Source organism: Meles meles, chromosome 10 (genome assembly GCF_922984935.1).
Source record: "Meles meles chromosome 10, mMelMel3.1 paternal haplotype, whole genome shotgun sequence".
Taxonomy (NCBI): Eukaryota; Metazoa; Chordata; class Mammalia; order Carnivora; family Mustelidae; genus Meles; species Meles meles.
In genome coordinates, this window is record NC_060075.1 from 79092101 (window position 1) to 79116796 (window position 24696).

Genomic DNA, 24696 nt, shown 5'->3' on the forward strand with positions numbered 1-24696 from the left:
GCCAATGTTATCATTTTGCATTTAGATATCCAGCTTTCCCAGCACCACTTGTTGAAGGTCTATCCTTTCCCCCATGTGCATTCTTGGCATCTTTGTTGAAGATCAGCTGATGGTCTATGTGTGGGCTTATTTCTGGCTCTCTGTTCTGTTCCCTTGTCTTACAGGCATGTCTTCACACCTGTACCATACTGTTTTGATTATGTAGCTTTGTAATATATTTTGAAATCATTGTGCTATCTCCAGCTTTGTTCTTGTTTCCCTAGATTGTTTTGACTATTTGGGATCTTTTGTAGGTCCATATGAATTTTAGGATGTTTTTCCCTTCCTATTTCTCTAAAAAATACCACTAGGTTTTTGATAGGAATAGCACTGAATCTGTAAATCACTTTGGGTAGTATGGATATTTTAACAACATTGAGTCTTTTATTCCAGGAATGCAGGATGTCTTTCCATGTATTTGTGCTTAAGTTTCTTTCAACAATATTTTACAGTTTTCAGTATACAAGTCTTTCACCTCTTTGGTTAAAAGCTCACACTCTAAAACTTAAAAAAAAAAAGAAAGAAAAGAAAAGAAAAAAAACCATAGAGGAAAAGCTATTTGATAGTGGTCTTGACAATGATTTCTTGGCTATCACACCAAAAGCACAACCATCAAAACCAAAAATACACAAGTGGGACTACATCTAACTAAAAAGCTTCTGCACAGTAAAAGATGCCACAAAATGAAAAACCTATTTAGAATGAGAAAAAATACTTGTAAACTCTATGTCTAATAAAGGGTTAATCTCCAAAATATATAACATCTGTAACCTAATAGGAAAAGTAATAATAGCAATAATAACAACCATATTTTAAAATGTGCAAAGAACTTAAATAAACATTTTTCCAAAGAAGACGTACACTTGGCCAACAGATACAAAAAAAACGCACTCAACATCCCTAGTCATCAGTGAAAAGCAAATGAAAACTATAATGAAATATCAACTCACACCTATTTGAATAGCTAACACACACATGCACAGAGAAAACAAAGTGTTAGTGAGTATGTGAAGAAACTATATGCTTGCACGCTGTTAGTGGGAAAGTAAACTGAAAGTCATGGAAAACAGTATAGAGGTTCTTCAAAAAAATTAAAATAAAGCTAATATGTGATCGACCCAGCAATCCCACTTTTGGGTCTATATCAAAAACAGTTGAAATGAGGATCTCAAAGACCTATTTGTACTACCACAGCATTATTCACAATATTGAAGATATGGAAACAACCTAAATGTCCATCAATAGATGAATGGATAAGGAGAATATAAACACACACACGCACGCGTGCACACACACTATATACAATGTGTATGTATATTAATAATAAAATACTACTCAGCCTCAAAGCAAATGAATTCCTGCCATATGCAACAACATTGATGAAACTGGAGGACATTCTGCTAAGTGGAAATAGGCTAATCACAGAAGAACAAATACTACATGATTCTATTTATATGAGATATCTAAACTAGTCACTCATCAAAGCACAAAGTAGTAACTGCCAGGGACTGGTGACAGAAGATTTGGGGAGCTATTGTTCAATGGCTACAAAGTTTCAATTTCACAAGATGACTAAGTTCTAAAGAGCTGATGTACAACACGATGTTCAAAGCTAACAATATTTTATTCTATAATTAAGACTTTATTGAGAGTGTTGATCTCCCACTAAATGTTTTTACCACAAATTAAGGAAAAAGGGTATATTGCAAAGGTACGTGTAAATAGAGAGGGTAATATCTGTGGCCATTTTGGTAATTTACCATAGGAGTAACATGAATAGAATTGTTGGACAAAAAAGCAAAAAAAAAAAAAAAGTTTATAATAACAGCATTAAAAATATTTTTTCTGACTTCTGTTTTGAATTCCAACCAAAATCTTATGTAGAAAAAAAAAAATCTTATGTAGAAAGCTAAGTATCACTTCTAAAGTAGTATCTGAAAAATTAGAGGGTCAGATGAGATTTCTAAGTTTCCATACAGATAATATTCTGAAATTCTGTAATGATATTGATGAAAGAACCCCATTTTCTAGGCCCTGGCATTATTTAGAATTTTAAAGGAACATAGTTTTATTTCTCCTTTTGTTATAACCTTTCCCCAGTGAGAGACTGCCTTGTTCTAACTTCTGTGGATGGGCATAGATCAAGCCCCAAACCTGTGGTCTCCCACTACTAACTCTCCCCATTGGGAGATGCATAGTGCATCATGGTAGATCCGATTTTAGTGATGAGTAGGTAACGTATCCATGATGGGTGAGAGAAGGGGGTGAAGGAAGGATGATAAAGAAAATCTCTCCCGGCACCTCTGAAATCAATCGTACACATCGGAAGTTACTGATTTTGCCGTGGATAAGACCTACCCTTAACTGTGTTTCCTCAGTGCTTGGAAACAAACTCTGAGCTGTTTATCAGATGGAAACTAAAGATCTCAATGTGTGAAGCCATGCTCGCCACTGAGCTCTATATAGATGATGGCATGACATATGCAAATATTCAGAATTCATGGAAAATATTCTCATAAAATGGACCTTTCACTTTTTAGGAAAGTTCCAACAAGCAGAAAGAAAGGAGAAGAAGAAAAAGAGGTCCCTGTCATACCTGTATTCATTTCCAGGGGAGTGTTTTTGATGGTACCTAGTTACAAATGTAATTGTTCGACTGGATCTCTTTTTTTTTTTTTAATTTAATTTAATTTTATTTTACTTTTCACAGCCTTTATTTTCTTTTTTTCCTTTTTAAATTTATTTATTTTTTCAGCGTAACAGTATTCATTGTTTTTTCACAACACCCAGTGCTCCATGCAAAACGTGCCCTCCCTATTACCCACCACCTGTTCCCCCAACCTCCCACCCCTGACCCTTCAAAACCCTCAGGTTGTTTTTCAGAGTCCATAGTCTCTTATGGTTCGCCTCCACTTCCAATTTTTTTTTTTTATAAACATATAATGTATTTTTATCCCCAGGGGTACAGGTCTGTGAATCGCCAGGTTTACACACTTCACAGCACTCACGATAGCACATACCCTCCCCAATGTCCATAGCCCCCTCCCCCTCTCCCAATCCCACCTCCCCCCAGCAACCCCCAGTTTGTTTTGTGAGATTAAGAGTCATTTATGGTTTGTCTCCCTCCCAATCCCATCTTGTGTCATTTATTCTTCTCCTATCCCCCTAACCCCCCATGTTGCTTCTCCATGTCCTCATATCAGGGAGATCATATGATAGGATCTCTTAATATAGCCAAACAATTCAGTGTATAATGTAGCAACTAATAAGAACTCAAAATCTGGATCATCACACCTGATTCTGAATCCCAGTTTTGCCACATGCAAACTGGGTCACCCCGGACAACTAATCACTTAACTATTCCAAGCCTAAACTTTCTAACAGTAAAACTTTCAAAACAATTATATTTATATTTAAAACATATTATAATAAATAATATGATCCATGTGGCTTACAAAAGTTTACCATATGTCATGGAATAGTATATTTTATTAGCTATTATTTGTGGTTAATTTTATTCTGAAAGACAATGGGACAGTTCTTACCTTTCAGTGAACATAAACAGTCAAAATAGCAGCTAACAGGAGGAGATAGAGATGAGTCCCAATGCTAAATATATTCCCAGCCTTTAAAAACTCACAAATATACCTAAGGTTTAAAAGAATTCATTAGGCTAATTTCAAAGAGCAAGAGTTCTCCAAACTCTCCCCAACTTATCCATGTACTATGATTTCTAGTCATAATGATCAGCTAGCTTTTCAGGTATCTGGTCTAAAGACTGGCGACTAACCCTGTTCTTTAATTAGATAATGAAGCCAGACTCTGGAGGATCATCTTCCATTAAGTCATTCCAAGTGGTAAAGTAGGAAAACAAGCAAATGCACATATACATTGGTAGTCTAGAAATGAATTATTTTTCCAAGTTGCCATACTTCCCATTTATTGTCTCAGATAAAGGACCAGGTGTTCATGGAAGCCAACTTTGAGGTTTCTAAATTCTTTCCATCTTCTCTACACCCTGGGGGCAATACTTAGTTCAGCAAAAGATCTAATTCCCTCAGAGCACAGGAAGAGAGCTGTTTATTGTAAGCACTAAGTGCCAAACACATTATTGGAAAAACAGCCAAGATGAGTGCACCATACTCCACGTGAATACCAGAGTTTTCTGGTGTTGTTGTTGGAGTTCATCCGACTGCATTTAAGAAGATTGTAATGTAAGATGGAATATTTTACATGAATATAAAAATCACAGCGAGCAGGAGCCACTTTTTCTAGATTAGCTACCTAGAAAAATCAACAAAGCACAAAATATTGCAATATAGCAGTTTCAGAAAGAGAACAGTAGCCAAGGCTTGGTATCAATCCAGTGTTACAAGTTCATCCAGTGCATCACATTTGAAGCTCTTTGAAACAGCCTGAATCCTATGTTAATGAAAACATTTGAAAGCCAATCAGGGTTGAAGAAACAAAGACATAAAACAGAAAATCTTTTTTTTTTCTGACAACAGAAAATCTTGATATTGTGTTGATAAATGTTAATTTTTCATAAACAGATAAGGGAAAAGCACATTTTATATAAAGAAGCATTCATTTTTAACTATAGCCTTGCATTTATTGTTCTTTACATTTTAATGCTTTCAACAATTTTTTATGAATTTCAGTATTATTTCTAATAATATCAAAGGATGTGAACACAGATGTTAGAGTCCTCAAGCTCAGTTGAGACTGTTACCCTTTTAAACGTCACTGAACTAGATGTTATTTTATTTCTTGTCTAATTTCTTTCAGTGCTTCTTCTGGCATGGTAGGGTGATTGTAATACTACTAAGAAATTGTTTTTTTTTTTTTTTAAGATAAAATTGTCCTGAGATTTATAAAAGAACACCCTTAAAGTTCATCCTTATTTACAATGGGATAGAAAAACTAAACACCTCTCCCCTAGTATATTTTATTATGGACATAATTCACTTAAGCAAAAATTACTAATTTTTTAAGGGAGGCAGAGGCAGGCTTATTTTAATACTATTACGCTGAGATAAGCTCATTTTTTCCATATACAATTAGCTAGCAAATTATAAAGAATTACGTGTTTTTTTTTTAAAGTTTGCCTTTTTTTATGCTAGAAGATAAATTTCAGAAATTCATCCCTTTATTGTTTTGATATCTTAAATTTTATCTTTAAAGAAAATAATGTTTGAAGAGTTAAGTGTAAAAGGTTTCAACATTTTTAAGAGATGGTGCAGCTGGCTCCTTGTAAATAAACAGAATAAAAATTTTAGGAAGAGGGCAGAAATTTCACCTCAGAGATAAGAGAGTCACATGATTTCTACTATACAAGTCTTTTCAATTATAATCTATTTGATTTTGTCATTAGAAAAACTGAAAAAAAACTGAGTATTTTAGGAGCTGTTACTCATAGCTATATATAAAATAGAAGTAAAATACAAATTTACAAAATACATACAAACATATATCTGTGTCATAATTTTCAATGTCTTTCGATACATTGTATTGTAAAGGGTTACAATAACTCCATGAGTGCCTGACTGGTTATGTGTACATGATTGGATATACATAGTAGAACTGGTGCTTAATAAGCAACAAAGAGAGTGTATTTTTCTAATCCATTTTTAAGTAATTGGCAGAGATTTTATATGCTGGCTGCATTTTATAATAGAATCTAGCCCACACCCTCTCTGACTAAGGCAGATAAAGCCGTCTGTCCTAGGAAAAGATAACAGAATGATATTGACATTTTGCAATTCAAATAAATTCATTAACATTTAAAAGATTTTGTTTTGGCTTTTTTTTTCCTTGTTAAATACTGAGGTTTTCTTATACTATCAGTTGGACAGCAACTAAATATTAATATATCAATTAGGTGGGGAAGAAATACCCTGGAACATAGAATGAGAGTGTTATTAATTTCATTACATAATTGAAGGTCTCGTGTGACTGACCAATTTAAAAAGTGGTTCCAATTCTTCACCTCTTTCTGTGTTTATTCCCAACAACTGGACTACACAGCATTTTCTCTCATGAAATGTAGTCTATTTCCCAGCTGCTTAGTTCTAAGTTTGTCTTGTGACTTGCTTTGATCGGTAGAACGTGGCAGAATAGCACTGTGGCAGTCACTAGCCAAAGCCTCCGAGAAAGGGATGCCTTGGTTTTTCCTGGGCTCTTGTCAATTCCATGTGAATGAGCACAAACTACCTTGCTAGGGAATCAGAGTCCCTGTGGAGCACAGCTGAGATTCCTCAACCAACAGCTGGCAGCCCTAGTCACAGAGCTGCCTAAATGCCAGAGCAGAGCGCTGATGCATGAGCTCGCCCAGCCAGATCAGAAGCGCTGGCCTACTGAGCCAGCCTGATTACCTGGGCCACAGAAATCAATGTGTCCTGCTGGGTGTCACTGAGCATTTTGGTTGTCACATGGCATTACTGTGTCGAGAGCTTATGGATACCCCATCTCCAGCTCTAGTTTTGTTGCTTGCCTCCAGGTTTCTTTAGACGAATCTCCCATCCTTGAGGAGGCTGAAGTATGTGGAAAAGCAGTGGTACTGGATAGGAAAACACAGAATCATGACTGGCCCCTATCCTATCTGTGTGATCAGAGAATACTTACTCCACCTCCCAGGGCCTCCCTTTCTTTCCTCATCTGTATGATGCATGTGTGTCAGGCACTGTGTGTGAGGAAATGTCTGTGCTCTTCTGTCTGAGTCTACTACCAAAGGAACTACCACCAAAGTGGTTCTGTGGTCTTATGCTCAAAAGATCCTATACTTCCCACACAACCCTTCCATTTATGTTCTCACAAATTCATCTGACAATCCGAAGCAAGCAATTGTTAAAGGTGAGTAATAATGTACTCTAAAAAGAAATACTAACACAATTATTCGAGTATCTCTATACCAACGAATGCTAAGTGGTTTATGTACATCATCTTAAGGAATCCTTTCAACAAAAATACAAGGTAGTTTTTACCATCCCCATTTTACAGATGAAGAAACAATCTCAGAACCATTTTCTTTTGTAAATTCAAATAATAGCAAAGCCATATTTCAAACACATGTCCGGTCGTAATGACTCTCTATGCCTCTATATTCAAACAGGGATTTTTGAGGCCTGTCCTAAATGCCTATTTGATAACTTGACAGTTGACAGCTATTGCAAGTTTTTTTCTTAATTAATTAAATTTTATTAACATATCATGTATTATTTGTTTCAGGTGTACAGGTCTGTGATTCATCAGTCTTACACAGTTCACAGCACTCACCATAGTAATACCCTCCCCAATGTCCATCACCCAGCCACCCCACCCCTCTCACCCCACTCTGCTCCAGAAATCAAAAGAAACCAAAAGGAAGTTATTATTTTTCAATGACTATGGCAATTATGTATTTTAATTATGTATAAACAAATCTCCAGCCCATAATCAAATATCTATTGGTCCAAAGCTTTTTCTTTGATGAGAAAAGAATATTTCTAAACCAGGATGCGAAGGAATGCAACTTAAAAGTGATATTTAGTGATTCTGAAATCAATTTAAATTAGTCTCCTGGGTAAAAATTATATTAAAATACTTTACCCAAGAAAAAGATAAGAAACTTAATTAGGCAACAGGCACTTACTTTTTAATACAATAAAAAACAGCCCGGAATTGCTTTTGGTGTTGATAAAGAACATCTGGTCTACCTTAAGCACAAAGGAGTGTAGCGCCTAAGTCTATCCTCAAGGTCATCAGAATTTCAGAGATCAGCTGCTTTTAGATAACATACTGGTTCTGTGAGTAAGCTCACCACAGGAAAGCACAGAAATCAGCCCACACAATAATATGGGCATGGAACCCTCCATGGAACCCCACTTAGAGATGCCCTGTAATCTTGGCTGGGGATTGTGGATAGGATTTGGAATCACTGTGCAAGGAGAGGACTCTAGACACCAGGATTTCAACTCTCCCTCTTTACAGGTTAGGCAATGGATACCCCTGCAAAATGAGGGTAGAACAAAAATATGACATACCAAAGACCAACTCTAGCAATAAAAGGGCCGGGGGGTGGGGGTGGGGGTGGAAATCAGCTTCCTGATAAATTAAACAAAAACGAATGAATTGCAAAATAGCTTGGGTTCATAAAATCTCTGTGTGTGTGTGTGTGTGTGTGTGTGTGAGAGAGAGAGAGAGAGAGAGAGAGATGAAGAAAGAAAACATCTATACACTAATGTTTTACTGAGGTTCAGTGTGGAGGCATTAAGTATTTTCTTCTTTGCCTCTTTTTCTTTCTACAAAGAAAAATGTATTTGTAATACAAAGATAACCAAAAACTAAAAAAAAACTGAGTGACAATTGACAACACTGAACTATGTTCACATTGAAGGAATTTCAGCTGACCTCTACAGACAAATTTTTATATCCTCAGACATCTACAGATTCTTCAATAATCATGGAAAGCATTATATATTGAAAGTCAAGTTGATAGAAAAACACCTGAAGAGATGAGTTACTTCTTTCCTCTGCAATAAGCTGAACATAAAAAAAAAATCCCGATTTTACCAATAAAAACTTTTTCATTCCATTCAAATAAATAAACCCACAATGCCATGATGACAGCTGATCAATAGTATGCAATCAAAGCAAAGCAAATCAAATCATTTTTTAAAATTCTTTGTTTCTCTCTTTCTTACAGAGTTTTTCACTAAGTTTAGGGATTTCTCCCATCGTCGTTAAGAATTAGATCAAAAACTTTCCAGTTAAGGTGCCTGGGTGGCTCAGTGGGTTAGGCCTCTGCTTTCGGCTCAGGTCGTGATCTTGGGGTCCTGGAATGGAGTCCCACATCAGGCTCCCTGCTTGCCTGCAGGCACCCCGCCTCTTGGCCTACTTGCGATCTCTAACAAATAAATAAATAAAATCTTTAAAAAAAAACAAAAACTTTCCAGTTAAGAGTTTACTGTCTGATGTAGTACCTACCTAAGAAGTCACTGTTTAAGGAAACAAAATGACATTCCTTTGGCTGATGTTTTAACGTATATCTTCACTTTGTTACTTTATAATGGTAACTATGTTCTCAGAATGAACCATCTTTCTGCTTCAGAGATTTTCTTTTTGGTGGTGCTTTTTCTTTTCCTCAAGTGTGGTTAAGAGCACACAATATGAAATTTACCACTTTAAAGTGCAAAGTTCAATAGTGTTAAGTTTATTCAAATTGTAGCAGAACAGATCTCAAGAATTTTTTCCTTTGTGCAAATTTGAAATTCTGTATCTGTTAACCAAAAAAATCCCCTTTCTCTCTCTGCCCCAGTCCCTGGTAACCACCACTCTGATTTCTTATTCTATGGATGTATCTACTTCACAGAATTCTTACAATAGGAATCAGTGGGTTTTTTGTCGGGGGGAGGGGGGGAGTAGGAATAGCTTATCTAATTAATAGTAACATAATTCCCTCATTTCATCAATATTGTAGTGTTAGGCAGCATTTCCTTCCTTTTTAAGATTAACATTCCATTGTATGTCTACACCACATTCATTTATCCTTCAAAGGTTACTTGGGTTGATCTCACCTCTTGTCAATTGTAAATAGTACCATAAGAGAAGAAGGCAGTTAAAATATCCATTTGAAAGCCTGCTTCTGGGGCTCTTGGGTGGCTCACCTGGTTAAGTGACAGACTTGTTTGCAGCTCGGGTCATGATCTCAGGATCCTAAGATTGAGACCCATGTGGAGCCCCTGGAGGGACTCTGCACTCAACAGGGAGTCTGTTTGTGCCTCTCTCTCCTCCCTCTCTGCCTCTATCCCCTCTACCTTCCCCATGCATGTGGAAGCACACCCTCCCTCTCTAAAATAAATAAATAAAATCATTAAAAAAATAAAAAAACACTTTCAATTCTTTTTGGATATATACTCAGAAATGGAATTGCTAAATTATACAGGAGTTCTTCTTTTATTTTATGGACTTAAGAAGTTAAGAATTTTTTGAGCTTTAAGAACTCCCACGCTGTTTTCTATGGTAGCTGCTGCATGTTTTTAATATATAAATATTGTATGTTTGTATTTTAAAAGGAAAGAAAGAAAAACACTTTCCTTAAAAAATACAGAAGTAAAACTCCATATACAAACTTCGAAAAAAGTACATATGTATTTAAAGTATGATAGTTAAAATTTTTCAGTTGATACCAAAAAAAAAAACCAACAAATGAAATATTTTTCCATTAATTCATTATTTACCATTTACCTGCACTATACAGTAGCAGCTTAGTGCTGGTATTTCTTGGTAAGTGCTTAAATGCGTGAACCAGGACATGAATAGAAAAGCCACATATATACAGTGATCTGAGAACATTTCATCAGTCAGTCCAGGTCTTTGTAAATGCTTTTTAAAAAGTCACACTGGTAGTATAAGAATTGATTAGTAAAATTTAGAGATGAAAATTTCATATACCAAAGCTAAATAGACTATATATAATAGGTTTATTTCAGAAATAGACATTATATGTGAAATCAATATTGGCTTAAATGCTTTTGAAATAAACAGGCCTACATTCATAAGAGTTTTACTTTAAAAATCCCTACTTCTTGGAGGTCCTGGGTGGCTTAGTGGGTTAAGGCCTCTGCCTGGTTCAGGTCATGATCCCAGGGTCCTGGGATCAAGCACCACATCAGGCTCTCTGCTCAACAGGAAGCCTGCTTCCTCCTCTGTCTGCCTCTCTGCCTACTCGGGATCTCTGTATGTCAAATAAACAAATAATAATAATAAAAAGTCTTTAAAAATTCCTACTCTTGAAAATGCCTAACTGATGCAAAATGCCTCTTCTATCTCTTAAAAGGACAATTGTTATTGGATTTAGGGCAAGTCTGGATAATTCACCAGCAGTCTGCCTGGTAAGCTTCTCGTGCTCTGAATTTCTTCATCAGTGAGCTAACCGCATAGATCAACTACCTTACCTATTGAGGCCATAGGACCAAAGCAAAATATTATGTGTTAAAAACAAGAATATGGTTAAATAATTTTAAAAAGGAGAAAAATTGGGGCACCTGGGTGGCTCAATGGATTAAAGCCTCTGCCTTTGGCTCAGGTCATGATCTCAGGGTCCTGGGATGGAGCCCCACATCAGGCTCTCTGCTCAGCAGGGTGCCTGCTTCTCCCTCTCTCTCTCTCAAATAAATAAATAAAATCTTTTAAAAAGTGGGTAAATAATAAAGGAATATCTACATATATATCATTTTATAAATATAAAATTGTCCTATTTTATAAATTATATTTTATGTATATTAAATATATGGAGAAAGAGAGTACATGAATGAAATTATAGGTAGCTGTTATCAAGAGAAAGTTTTAAGGTTGGTTTAAATTTATGGGTTTTCAGGGAAAACTTAAAAACAAGCTGGAATCAGCCGATTTTGTTCATTTTTATTTGTATTCCCAAATATCTTTTTTCCCTTACACTAAATTAATCTGCTAAAGTAATGACACAGTCAGGTAAGCGAAACATTTAGTTTTCCAGGCCGTTTGAGTTGGAAAGATTCATTGCATAATTCCAAACCTACTGAAACTTGAAGGATGGAGATGTGTAACTAGATTTTTTTTTTTTTTTCCAGCCATAAGCCAGACAGTCTTTGGTGTTAGGAGGGAGAAAACAGACTTGGAGAATCAACACTATTCATTACTGGTATATTTGTTTATCCTCCTGTGTGGCCCATTGGATTTTCAGAGACTCAAATTCCCTGTCTTAGCATTCTTATTCAGAAGAAGATGAAAGCATCCTTGTGGAGTATCCCTTTGAATTCCATCACCTGTTTTTCCCTCAATTCATTTATGTAGGACAATTTAGCACATCAGCTCTGGAGTCTGGCCAGGGTCAGAGATCCCAGTCCTACCACTTGTGTGGTATGGGACCCTCAGCCAGTGATGGAGGCTGGGCTGTGCCTCTCGCTACTCTCCCAGTACATACACTCGGCTGTTGCGAGAATGAAACTAATTAATATTGGAGAATATAAAGAGAAGCTTTAATTCCTAATATGTAATACTGACTATATAAACAATAAATGAAGACATAAACTACAAAAAAAAAAAAATGCATAGCCACCCTCTCTCTGAGTGTCCCGGACTGTTTTAACAAATTATTGAAAACCAGTGGCTCTGAACAACAGAAATTACTCTCTGATGGTCTTGGAAGCCAAAAGTCCAAAATCAAGCTGTAGTTAGTGCTGAGTTCTCTTCAAAGGCTCTATGCTCTTGAAGGCAATGACCAGGACAACCCTAGGGACAGGATCTTCGGTCAGCAGATAAATTCTTAGAATACACACAGTGACCAATGGACACTTTCTAATTTCAACTTCCTGACTCACCAACATCAATCTGGAGTTGCTGCCCATGATGAGGAAACAGATTCATTTGGTGGATATTTGTTTGGGACAAATGAATCTCTGGCTTGCATCTCAGTAACAGATGTAAGGAAAGAAGACAAGTATTCAAGGGCCTCACCCTCTTTTTCTTCTAAGGGAATAGCCCTGTACTCTCTTTTAGCGCACCATTTCCCATGCCATAGGCTTCATAGTCTTTAAGAGCCTTGTCACAGGATGACTCTATCTGAAATGCCTATATTATACTCTGTTTACCATCCTTGTGAACAGGCAGGAGAGAAAGGCCTGACTTTTGGATACAGGATTCAAAAAGACTCTGTACTCAATGTTACCTTGTTTTGTTTCTAGGTCTTATATTCAGATGAATCTAAGAAAAAATGGATGGTTTTCTAAAATATATTATTGAAAACTCTTGCCCCCCTCCCCGTGTGTGTCAGAATGCAATCTAGTATGTATAATTGAAAAACAACAACAACAACAACAACAACAACAACTTTCTTCGCTTCTTTCTGCCTTCTGGTGATTCTAGGTATTCTTTTGCTAAGTAACTTCAGTCTCTGCCTCTGTTGTTTACATGAGCTCTGCTCTGTTCTCTCTCTCCTTCTGTCTCTTATAAGGTCAACTATCAATCGATTAAGGGTCCCCTGCATAGCCCAGTATCACCTCGCCTGAGATATTTAATTACATCCACAAAGAATGTTAACAAATGAGGTCATATTCGCAGTTCTAAGGGGTAGGACATGGCCTTATTTTTTAAAGGACATCAACACACTATGCCTTCCTTCTCTAATATCTGATTTCTATTTATCAGATCTCTTTAAAATGAAATTAATATCCTTATAGAAATGATCAAGCAATATCTAACTAAACGATGGTTATTTAAAATTAATTTTGTTGATTAAAAATTAATGGTTCATATTAATTAAAAAGCTGCAGCTTTTAAAATTATACTCAACTTAAATGTGGCTTTTAGTATTTTTGAGGAAACTAATCTACCTGATTTTGTTTGATGACAAGAAATTCATTACACATGAGTTTTCGTTTACATCTTTGAACTCAGACTATAGAGCCAACTTTCCAATTATTCACAGTTGCACGTGTACCCGAATGTTTATAGCAGCAATGTCCACAGTAGCCAAACTATGGAAAGAACCTAGATGTCCATCAACAGATGAATGGATAAAGAAGAGGTGGTATATATACACAATGGAATACTATGCAGCCATCAAAAGAAATGAAATCTTGCCATTTGCGACGACGTGGATGGAACTAGAGCGTATCATGCTTAGTGAAATAAGTCAATCGGAGAAAGCCAACTATCATATGATCTCCCTGATATGAGGACATGGAGAAGCATATTTCCATAATTTGTCTTTCAACGTCATAATTATGTTATCAGCGTCTTTACTTGTCTTTGCTAACATCGTCACCATCTTCTGTTCACACCTCCTAGATATAATGTGCCGTCAAGTACCAGATGGAAAGGCAGATGATAAAACATCAAAACATGCAATTAATTGCTTCCTGTCTCCAGGAAATGTTTTGGCCAAAATGTAGGAGGTTTGGAAGAAAAGAGGACAACTTTCATTTAATTTAGTCAGATTCTTGGCTTTTGATCAAGAGGTAATTCTCTCCTTTTCTTCATAGAGGAGAGGCAGAAAAGAATTAAGGCAGGAAAGATGGGAAAGGTCTAGAGCTTCAGCTCTTATCTCCACTGAACCTAGAGGTCATCCTGCAACTTTCTTACTTAGATAAAATGTTTATAGACAAACACCTATACATTACCAAAAAAATTAATAATGTGTTAATTGCAATGGTATGAATTGCCAGAAATCATCTGTTAATATTTTTTTAATTAACGTACTGCCTAACAAAATGTATTTACAAGCTAAAAAGATGACGACTCTTACCCTGAGGCCAGAGATGGTGCAAGACTTATTTTTATCTGGTCAAGGAAAAGCAAATGTATCTACGTCAATACATGGAAAGGAAAAGTTTCATAAAGGTTTCAATTCAGTTAAGGTTTTTATGAGATGTTACTTTAGAAATGTAAAATTTTTGTTTATAAGGGAGGGAATGTAAAAAGACAAAGTTTTTTCAAAGAGACACTGTGGCCTTATAAAGTAATAGGCATGTCAACAGGAATTTGTCACTACAAATTAGGAAAATAGAAGTTTTCTAGAATAGCCATTTTATTTGTCTGTGAGATAATTATAAAAAGTTTTCACCATGTATGATTTTTTAAGTGAAATTGTTTTAAATTAGTTAGATCTATGTCTATTAAGGATTTTGCAGAATCAACTTTCAGACAATTTATTCATCCCTCTACTTCATCCCTCTCCTTCTCATTTTCTTTTGTTAATCACACAAAATTAAACTTAACTTGTTTAATAATTATTTGTTTTTCCATCATTAATTATATTTTTTCATCTTAAAAATCTAATCTAAGATATTTTTGTTTGTTTTTTCACTGGTAAGTCTCCCCAGGATTTTAACCAAAGGGGAAAAATTCCCTATATGTGATATTAATATATTTTCACTACAAAAAAAAAAAAAAACTAACATAAACTCCAGAATTTGACAATTTTCTAATTTGTCGAGTGCCAGTATTTCTTTAAAACATGTAGATCTATAGGTGTTACATGCAACTAATGAATCACTGATCATTGTATCATAAACTAGTGATGTTGGTTAATTGTATTTAAATTTAAAAACATGTAGATATAACACCATTTCATTTATTTTCTTACCAACTATAGAATGATATGCTTGCATGTTTTAAAGTAAAGTACTCTAGAGTAAAAAAAAGAAAAAGAATCAGAAAGCCAATAGTTCACCTAAAGTTGTGATCTTTTAAAAAACAAAATTAGAACAAATTATTTACTTTTTTAAAAAATCATGTTAGGCACAAAGGACTTAATTGGTTTGGCATGTGTTATATTGGAGAGGTCATCTTCACATTCTTGGCAATAGTCATGTAGGTTGTAGTTAATGATAGGACAATTGACCAAGTTCTTTTTTTACTTTTTTTTTTTTTTAAAGATTTTATTTATTTATTTGACAGAATGAGATCAGAAGTAGACAGAGAGGCAGGCAGGGTGGGGGGAATCAGACTCCCCACTGAGCAGAGAGCCTAATGTGGGGCTGGATCCCAGGACCCCAAGACCATGACCTGAGCCTAAGGCAGAGGCCCAACCCACTGAGCCACCCAGGCACCCCACTTTTTTCTCCCCCCACCTTTCTCTTTCTTTCTTCATTCTCTCTCTCCTTTTCTTCCCTTTTCTTCCATCCAATATTAAACAGCAAAATAACATTTAACTTTCATGCACCATCAAAACTAAAAATTTGGGACAAGCAGAAACAACTTTTATTTCATTTTTATATCGAGAGGCAGGCAGTGGGTCACAGGGTCACATGGCAATGAACCATATACTTTAATTCATCAAAATATTGCTTTGTGAATTTAAGATTTTATTTATTTATTTGACAGGCAGAGATCACAAGCAGGCAGAGAGGCAGGCAGAGAGAAAGGAAGAGGCAGGCAGAGAGAGAGGAAGAAGCAGGCTCCCTGCTGAGCAGAGAGCCTGATGCAGGGCTTGATCCCAGGACCTTGGGATCATGACCTGAGCCAAAGGCAGAGGCTTTAACCCAGTGAGCCACCCAGGATCCCCCTACTTTGTGAATTTTTGATGTTCAAGAATCCTACTGAATCTTTGGTTATTGGTATCAGAAAATTTTTAAGTATCTCTTCACAGAAATTGGAAGTCAATCTGTTTTAGTTTGTGATCCCTAGAGCCCATGATGAGAGGAGGACTCAGGTGCATAGAGTCTGTTTGGGAGGTGATCTTAGGAAATGCATGAGTGAGGAAGGGGTAAGATGAGACAGGAAAGGAAGAAAAGCCAGGAAAGGGTGTACTAATAAGAGGGTTTCTGCTGTGGCAAATGATGCTCCATTGGCTGGGCCCCCTTCTGAGAACCTGTGTGGAGCTTGTCTCCAAACTGTTTTCCACCAACTGTCACCCACCAAATCATCTGCTGGTTAAGGGCTGACCCTTTAGATGTGAAATCCAGAGCTCTTCACTGTTTGGAGCTAGAGTGGGCCTCAGAGAGGCAAACAGAGGCAGGTATTTGCAGTGAAGTTCGGTCACAAGCTCTGAACAGAGTTTACCTCAGCTGCAAGAGGATCCAAAGGAGAGAGTCAAGAATCTTCTCCAGAGGTTTGGACAAAATGTAACCCCCCAAAATACTTATGCTTAGATCAAAATCCAGAATCCATGAAATTTTAGAGAATACTGAGCATGAACCAGTGATCCATCTTATAAAACTAGAGAAAAAATTCCTTTAAAAATGACATTTTCCTGAATGTTTCTGAAAAATCCATTCTAGTGCCCATAAATGTACTCAGACTTAATCTTTCAAATTCAGATTTTCTTTCTCTCATTTTCAAAATGAGGAATTTTAGTAGCTCTTTAAAAGTCTCTTTCATTGAAAATTGAGTCAGTGACTGAACTATAAATTCCTTGGAGCTCTAAGATGTTTTAATAAAATTAGGGGAAAAAACAATATTGTCTTGAGCAAACTAAAGGTAAATTTGTTTTTAAAACCGCTATCTATTGGGGAAAATGTATCTTATTTGTAACTCGTAAAACTTAACAGCTAAGTCATTGACTTGAGCTGCTTAGGGTCTATTAAATATCAGTATCAGTATTTTTTTTTCACCAGATCTAGAATACCAGATAAAAAAACAAGTATTTAATCTGATGGATATGGTTTAACTGATTTAAAAAAAAAAAAAAAAGCATCTTAGAAACAATCTGGAAAATATGGATGCAAAGTTTAACAGCTCAGGAACTAGCTGCAATGGGAGAACCATTTGGTCATTGTTACTTAGCATACCCTGTCTTAAAAATATCAAAATCGTATTATCTCAGTATCTATACCTCCTGTGTGTGTGTGTGTGTGTGTGTAAGTTTTCATTAGCAGTTAAATGGGTGTATTTATATTTGACTCATTCCATTTTTAATCCTTTGGTAGTGATACCTAGGCTATGCCCTAAATGTTTATAATAAGCCATCATAAATATCACAAATTTAGAATAACTCCATGTCTTCTGCTTAGCAATCCTTTGCTTAGCCAACAGAAACGTACTTTCTGAGAATGGACTTTGCAGTTTGGGCCAGTGTTTTGGAAACAGAAAGTCTAGCCATTGTGTCTCTAGGACCGCTTGTTTATATGCCTGCACAGTTTATTAGTAAACACAGCTGAATGCCCAAAATTCAAAGCAGATTCTTGAGCAAGCAAATTTGACCTCAGCTATCATGACACTATGTTCACCCTGCAATGGATCTGTTTTCCTTCTCACCCAGCAAACTGAGCATTAAACTGTGTGACGGAGTGTTGTATTAAGAGCCTTTTTACCCAGAACTACCATACCTGCAGAGAAAATCACTGAGTGATCATTAACCTTTGGAACCATAAAATTCTGGCTTGTAAGTGATTCAAATTCTGAGGGGAAGTATTCAATTAATACTGTCAAGCTGTAGGATACAGAAAAAAAAAACATTTCATTGACTCAGAGTTAAGTTCTGTCAAAAAAAAAAAAAAAAAAAAAAGGAAAAGAAAACCCAGCAGGAAACTGTCAGACCATTCTGGACTGTCTCAACCCTGGCTTCCTGGTAACAGTGTCATTTTTTAATAATGTATAAACTGCACGTAGTTGGCAAGTCAGTTGCATCCTTGACCACTGTGCCTGAAAATATGTCCACCGTAGCATATTTCTTCCATATTTTCTCTGCTCTATTTCATGCTCAAGTAATAACTCATTTGTACAAATGGATAGAAACAGCAAATCTAAAAAAGGAGTAATAGTGGGAGGTTGTTTAGGAATCAAAACACTTTAAAATAGCACAGCTGCTGTGATATTGTTATCATGCCAGCTATTTCTGATGGTTGTGATGGGAAGAGGCAGAACAAATTTTCAACGTGACTATTTTGCAAACCATGTTTCCACCATCGTGGTATGTGCTTATCTATCAAGGTGAGGCAGCCCGTTTGTACACACTGAAAAGATGCCAATTAAATACATGTGCTCTTTAGAAGATCTAAGTTTATGAATGCAATTCTTGGTACTTTCTACCCATGGGGCAGAGACCGAACACCAGGCAAGAGTCCCGACTCAAAGAAGTGAATTATGCATTTCATAGAGGATAGCTTATATTCATTTCCTGAAGCATCCAAAATAAATGGTATGATTCATACAAAGTCTTGGGAGCAGCCTATGATTACCTAGCCATTTGCTCCTCTCCTCAAGCCTACAGTCATACTTTCCACCTACTAACACACATCTGAGACTTCCAACCCTGAACGTTTCTCCTTGAAGTGGATATGGCATCATACAGCATTCCTACCCGAAGGAGACTTACAGGTAGAGACTAAGACTATGAAATTTGGAATAAACCACCTTGTGTGATGATTCCTAGCTAGATGACTCACTTTAATTTTTTGGGTCTGTTTCTTCACTATTTCTTCCTCTATAATGTGTGTGTTATAATAGTTTCCAAGGGATTATTCTAAGGACTATGTGAGTGAATTAAGACTAGTATCTGGCCTATAGTAAGTGTTCCGTAAATGTATTTATTATGAAACATTTCCATTTAACCAGGGCTGGCTTCATATGTAGAAATGCTTGTCTATTGTCTGCTAGGGTAAATTAAAGGGCTAATGTGAAAGCCTAATTTACCACCAAAACTTTTTCCCACTTTCACAGTATTCAACATTGACAATATTACAGTGCAGAGTATTTGGGAAAGCAAGGTAAATTATATAAACCCACTGTTAAAATCTATGTATGAAATATATTTCTAGCCTGTCACACTTGAAAAAAATTGATTAAAACATAGCTCACCAAAAATAATCTGGCCAGATTTTAACATTTTCTTTAAATCCCTATTATTGGGTGTCTGGGTGGCTCAGTCCATTGTCTGCCTTTGGCTCAGGTCAGGATCCTGGGATCAAGTCCCGCATCAGGCTCCCTACTTAGCAGGGAGTCTGCTCCTCTCTCTGCCTCTGTCCCTCCCCCCTCTGCTCATTCTCTCTCTCTCTCTCTCTCTCTCAAATAAATAAAATCTTTAAAAATAATAAAAAATAGGGGCACCTGGGTGGCTCAGTGGATTAAGCCACTACCTTCGGCTCAGGTCATGATCTCAGGGTCCTGGGATCGAGCCCCGCATCGGGCTCTGCTCCGCAGGGAGGCTGCTTCCTCCTCTCTCTCTGCCTGCCTCTCTGCCTAGTTGTGATTTCTCTGTCAAATAAATAAAAATATAATAAAAAAATAAAAAATAATAAATCCCTGTTACCATACTAATCCTTCTATTATATCTGTTTGTAAGTTTTTCTCTTAACAAAAACTCTTACTGGGTTGGAGAAGCATCTAAGTCATTCTTGATTGTCTTTACTTCATACATAACTACTCAATATGTACTTTTTGTTAAATGTCATGCCAGTTATATTTTGAAGAGAATATAGAACTACAGAACACAGGTATCATACAGAAGCAAAAACAGCTCTAAGAACCTTAGAGAAAGGAGAGACCAGGGCAGAGAAAGAATGCATGACAGTGAATGTTTCATTCTGGAAACAAAAATGCTGACAGGAATGAGTTAAGAGCTGAGACAGGGCTAAGTGTATTCACTTCATCAGTGGGAGTGTTGGCCTTAATGTGTTACATTTTTTTCAAGGGAGTTAACGTGATAATCTTTCATAAACCTCTCAAACCATTAGGTCTAGAAAAAGAAAGTTTCACTATTTAACATGATTACCTCACCCCAAATGAAGTGATAAGAAAATAAAGTATGAAAAGGAATCTATGACCATGACCCGTCTGTCAATTAGCAAAAAAATGTGTTTTTCTTTTTCAGTGTTTTTCAGATAGCAAGGCTTAGCAACTGCCCCTTTGCTAAACATTATAGAAGATTTCAAATCAACTTTAATTGCATTCAAAGAGTATACAATCATTCATTGTTCAACAGGAGTTATTCTCAACTTGATAGTTAAAACCCTTTATAAAATAATAGGTTACATTTCAATATTTTGACTGGCTAGTTAAACATGAAAATGAGGACCAATGAATACCCAACAGTTTATAACACCAGAAGATAAATATACAATGGGAATTAGAACAATGGTGGAATTAGGTTCCCACGTCTCTTCTTTAAATTTTTATTCAATTTATTTAGACCTAATAAAAAATAATTCATCCATTTCTCCCATCCCCCCACCCCTCTTGCAACACCCGTCTGTTTTATATGAGCTTTTTTGTTTTGTTTTAAAGATTTCACATAGGGGCGCCTGGGTGGATCAGTGGGTTAAAGCCTCTGCCTTCGGCTCAGGTCATGATCCCAGGGTCCTGGGATGGAGCCCCACATCGGGCTTCCTGCTCGGCAGAGAGCTTGCTTCCCCCTCTCTCTCTGCCTGCCTCTCTGCCTACTTATGATCTCTGTCAAATAAATAAATAAAATCTTAAAAAATAATAAAATAAAGATTTCACATATAAGAGGGATAACCGGAGGGTTCAGTCAGTTAAGTGTCTGCCTTCAGCTCAGCTCATGATCTCGAGGTCCTGGGATCAAGCCCCATGTTAGGCTCTGTGCTCAGTGGAGAGCCTACTTCTCCCTCTCCCTCTGCTCCTCCCCCCTGCCTGTGCTCTCTCTCTCTCTTTCAATAAATAAAATCTCAAAAAACAATTTTACATATAAGAAAGATCATACAGTGTATATCTTTCTGTCTGACTTACTTCATTTAGCATAATGCTCTCAAGATACACTCATATTTTTACAAATGGCAAGGTTTCATTCTTTTATAGCTGAATAATATTCCATTATATATGTATATGTATACATATATGTGTATATACGTAAATTATGTCATTCATATATATATATATGTGTGTGTGTGTATATAGATATATAAATTTCTTTACATACTCATCCATTGATGGACACTAAGGTTGCTTCCATGTCTTGGCTACTGTGATTAATGCTGCCATGAACATGGGAATGCCTATATCCTTTGGAGTTAGTGTTTTTATTTTCTTCAGATAAATACCCATATGTGGAATTGCTGGATCATATGGTAGTTCTATGTTTAATTTATTTGAGGAACGTCCTTACTGTTTTCCATTGTGGTTGCACAAATATACATTCTCACCAACAGTGCACAAGAAAATTTCCATTTCTCGGGGCACCTGGGTGGCTCAGTGGGTTAAAGCCTCTGTCTTCGGCTCAGGTCATGATCCCAGGGTTCTGGGATCGAGCCCCGCATCGGGCCCTCTGCTCTGCGGACAGCCTGCTTCCTCCTCTCTCTCTCTGCCTACCTCTCTGCCTACTTGTGATCTCTGGCTGTCAAATAAATAAATAAAATCTTAAAAAAAAAAAAAAAGAAAGAAAATTTCCATTTCTCTGCATCCTTGCCAACACTTGTTTTTTGTTGACATTTTCATAATAGCCATTCTAACACCTGTAAAGTGATTTCTCGTTATGGTTTTGATTTGCATTTCCCTAATGATTAATGATGCTGAGCATCTTTTCATGTACCCGCTTTTGTTAAAAAGTGGCTATTTAGATCTCGTGCTCATTTTTTCCCCATTTTTTTTAAATGAATCAATTTTTTTTGCTATTGAATTGTGTGAGTTCTTTGTATAGTCTGGACATCAGGCCCTTATCTGATACATGATTTGCAATTCTTTTCTCGTATTGGGTAGGTTGCCTTTTCATTTTATTGCTGGTTCACTTTGCTGTACAGAAGTTCCGAGTTTGTTGTAGTCCAACTTACTTATTTTTGCCTTTGTTGTTTTTGCTTTTGGTGTCAGATTTTCAAAAAATCATTGCAAATGATTTTCATATCAAGGAACCTGATAAGTTCCTTGATAAGTTCCATATCAAGGAATTTACCACCCATGTTTTCCTCTAGTATTTTCTATGTATTTATGTCTTACATTCAACCTTTTATCCATTCTGAGTTAATTTTGTGTATCGTATAAGATAGTGGTAGGTGCCATCCTTGTCTGGTTCTGCTAGCAGGGTAATGGAGGCCTTATAAAATATGTTTGGAAGAGTTTCCTCCTCTTCAATTTTTTGAAGAGTTGAGAAGAATTGGTGTTATCCTTCTCTGACTGTTTGTTAGAATTCAGCAGTGAATTCTAGAATTAGGATAGAATTAGAATAGAAATGGCTAGAATTAGAATAGAAAAGTGGCTCTAGACTTTGGTTTGTTGGGAGGTTTTGATTATTGACTCAATTTCCTCTTAGTATTTGGTCTGTTGAGATTTCCTGTTTCATCATGATTCAGTCTTGATTTTTATCTTTCTAGGAATTTTTCTATTCCTTCTACGTTTTCCAGTTTGTTGGTGTATAAGTGTTTATAGTGCTCTCTTACAGTCCCTTGTTCTATGGTATCAATAGTAAATCTCTTTCATTCATGATTTTGAGTCTTGTTTCTTGATGAGTCTAACTGAAGATTTGTCAATTTTTTTTTATCTTTTCCAAGATCATCTGTTCGTAATCTCAAAGATCTTTCATCTTTTTAGTCTCTAATTCAATTACTTCTACTATAATCTTTGTTATTACTTTTTCTTTTTTTAACTTTGAGCTTCTCTAGTTGCTTGAGATGTAAATTTAGATCGAGATTTTTCTTTTTCTTGAGGCAGGCACTTAATGCTATGAACGTCCCTCTTAGAATTGCTCTTACTGCATACCACAAATTTTGGTATATTCTATTTCCATTTGTCTCAAGACTTATTTTTCTTTGACCCCTTCCCTTTGTTATTCAGTAGCATGTTTAATCTGCACATATTTGTGAATTTTCCAGTTTTCTTCATGTAATTAATTTCTAGTTTCAAACCACTGTGGTCAGAAAAGATGTTTGATATGATTTTAGTTCTCTTAAATGTACTGAGACTTGGTTTGTGGTCTAACACATGAAATATCTTCAAAAATGTTTTTTGTGCGCTTGAGAAAAATGTGCATTCTGTTGCTTTTGGATGGAATGTTACTTCTATATCTGTTTAGTCCATCTGCTCTAACATGTCATTTAAGGCTGATATTTCCTTACTAATTTTTTCTGAATGATCCACCCATTGATGCAATTGAGTGCTAAAGTCCCCTACTATTATTTCATTGCAATTTTCCCTTTAGGTCTCTTAATATTTATACACTTAGGTGCTACATGTAATCATAACAAAAGGTAATCATATCTTAATGATCAGTTTTAGGTTCAAGAAAATGAAAGCTGTCTCTGAGTGGATGACAAGCAAGAGGGATGATTTACTCATCAGAAATTTGTGAATGAGAACTTACTGTATTTCAGGCAGTAGTAGGAGGAGAAACAATTAAGGTTTCAACCTTAAATAATCAGAAAGATCAGAAAGAATCTCTCAACAGGGACTTAGTCATCATGAGCCCAACAAATGCCTAGTAGCTAACACACAAGCAGAGATCCCCACGGGTATCAATGCTGATGTTCCAAGTACTAAGGCCACACCGCCTCCTCACAAGGTTCCTGGACTACAATTTCCATTCCTTTCTCATTTTTTGAATTCTCAATTTCTTCTAAAGGAAGTCCTATAAACTATTGTACATCTTTATCTTATACTTTCAACTATGTACTTTTTTTTAATTTGTACATCATACCTCCTTGGAAAAATGTGAGAAAAAAGAACAATTTCTGGATACAGAGATGAAAATGCGTGGTTTGATCAAGCCACAGCTCTGACATTTACTAATTATTTGGGCTTAGAGAAGTTTCAGAACTTCTCTGAGCTTCAGTTTTCTTCACTCAAATATGGGCATAATAATTCCTACCTCATCTGTGTTTTGTAAGAATTAAGACCCAATAGCAGTGAAAAATTTATCAAGTCAGGCCTTTTATCAGTGGTTTAAAAAAAAAAAAAGGCAAACTAAACTTTTCCCAGATGAAATTTCTAGTTGAAGCTCAACAATGAAGGAAATAATATTCAAATGCATTTTTACAAAGTATTTCCTTAAAGTATGAAATATTTACTAACTAAAAGTTTGTTGACAAGAACATTTATGTTTCAGGTTCCAATTTCCTTACATTGGTTGCCTAGAATCAAGAACATTTGGATTCCCACAATAAAGAAGTTGCAAGTGACATTTCAAAAAACAGTTCCTAATTACATTTACCACATTTTGCTGTATAATTAATTTAAAAAGTTACAGATGGCACATAGTAAAACTTTAAACAATAGCCATTTTGTAAAAAAAAATGCAATAGAATTATATATGCAATT